Raw genomic sequence first — 2,410 nt, forward strand, 5'->3', positions numbered from 1 at the left:
AGGTGGCAGGTTGGGAGGGCTGGTGGTTAGAAGAGATTGAGAAATGAAAGCCTGTTATCATCTGCCAAAGCACGAGACAGAAAAGCACACATAAGAGGAAGGTAGCATGGTGTAACCAGCCAGAAGCAGCAACTGAATCCCTCAAGGAGGTGCTGAAGTGTAGTAATGGCAGCTGCCCAGCACTGAGTGCTTCACCAACCTTGCCAGACCGTAGTACCTCTACAGTGAGCCAAATGGGCCACCTCAACAAAATATGCTTTAAAATGATCACGTCTAAAGATGAGCTGATGTCAATCTGGAGGAAGATTATGAAAGCATGATGCCCCCAAACCTGCTTATATCCCCTTACAGAAAGCCTAGAAATAGCACTGTAAGCAGTGTAGGAAGGATTTACTCAAGGCAAAGGCCTTAGAAGAGTAAAGAATTCATACTGGTAAAAAACTTACTGGTTTATCCTTTTAATATGTCTTTATGATCTACAGTAATGTCTCTACTTTCATTCCTGATGTCAGTAGTTTGTGTCTTCTTTTTTTCTTGTTTAGAGGAAATTAATTGTTTAGAGGCTTATCAATTTTGTTGATCTTTTCAAAGTACCAGCTTTTGGTTTCATTAATTTTCCTCTATTATTTTTATTTTATTGATCTCTGTTCTTCTTTCTTTCTTACTGCTGGCTTTGGGTTTTGTTTGCCCATCTTTTCTGCTTTCTTAGGGTGAAAATTTAGATCATTCGCTTGAGATGTTTCTTTTTTTCTAATGTAAAAATTTAATGTTTTCTAAGCACTATTCATCTGTATGCCATCCATTTTGATATTTCCATTTTCATTCAGCTCAAAATACTCTTCAAATTTCTCCTGTCATTTCCTCTTCATTCATGGGTTATTTGAAAACGTGTCATTTAGTATCCCAGTATTTGAGATTCTCTGGATCCTTTTCTTAATTCTCCTGTGGAATATGCTTGCATACTCTGTTATATTTTGCCTATTTTTCAGTTTATTGAGACTTGCTGGCTGCAATGTGGTCTATTCTTGATGGAGTTTTCCATGTGTACTTGAAAAGATGTACCATTTCCGTCATACTATCATTCTTCTACCGGTTGCTGAAAGATGTTGAAATCTCCAACTATAAAATATGGAGTTGTTTCTTTTCAATTTCATCAGTTTTGATTCATATACTTTGAAGCTCTGCATAAACACTTAAAATTGTTACAAACAATGTTAACATTATGAAATGCCTCTTTATCCCTGGTAGTAGTCTTTGTTCTAAAATTGTCTTGCCTATTATTAATATAGGCTATTCCAACTTTCTTTTGATTAATGTTTACATGGTATAATTATTTTTACCTTTCATATTTTAAATTTGTGTCTTAGTATTTTTCTTTAAATGTTTCTTTTTTTTTTCTTAAGATTTTATTTAAGAAGAGATCACAAGTAGGCAGAGAGATAGGCAGAGATCACAAGTAGGCAGAGAGATAGGCAGAGAGAGAGAAGGAAGTAGGGTCCCTGCAGAGAAGAGAGCCTGATGTGGGGCTCGATCCCAGGACCCTGGGATCATGACCCGAGCCAAAAGCAAAGGCTTCATCCCACTGAGCCACACAGGTGCCCCTGTGTCTTAGCATTTAAAGTAAGTCCAAGTAGATAGTATGTTCTTTTTTAGCCAATCTGAAAATCTCTCTGCCTATTCATTCAAATATTTAGACCTTTTGTAATTAATGTAAATATCAATATAACTTATCTTTGTTCCCTTTTTCCCCTTTTCCTGCCTTCTTTAGGATTGAGTGATATTTATTCCATTTTATCTCCACTATTTAGTATTAGCTCTCTGTTATCGTTTGTTTTTAGAGATAACTCTAAAGTTTGCAATTTATTGGGATTCAGTTCAGTGAAGCATCTGCCTTTGGCTCAGGCCATGATCCCAGTGTCCTGGGATTGAGCCCCACATTAGGCTCCTTGCTCTTTGAGAAGCCAGATTCTCCTTCTCCCTCTCCCTCTACCTCTCCCTGCTTGTGCTCTCTCACATGTGTGTTCTCTCTCTCTCTCTCTCTCTGTCAAATAAATAAATAAAATCTTCAAAAAAAAAAAAAAAAAGATATCAAGCCAGAAACTGGCTTAGGGTATCCAAATGAAAGGATTCAGCTCAGTGGCAACCCAAATATAAACAAAGGAAACCAGCCTAAAACACATTAAGTATTTAGAACAGGCCCTTCATGATGGATAACCAAGGTGGATTAACCTTCATCTTAAATTACTGATATTAATGATCCACTGTGAGCAAAATGATCTCTAAAGTACTTTCTAATTGTGAAATATTATTCTGTCTTATCTATCAAACATAACTGATGGCTTATCACTACATATTTTACAGACGACCTTGTGTGTTTTCCTACTGAAAGAAAATATTTCCACCACCGTCA

Source organism: Mustela lutreola, chromosome 6 (assembly GCF_030435805.1).
Source record: "Mustela lutreola isolate mMusLut2 chromosome 6, mMusLut2.pri, whole genome shotgun sequence".
NCBI lineage: Eukaryota > Metazoa > Chordata > Mammalia > Carnivora > Mustelidae > Mustela > Mustela lutreola.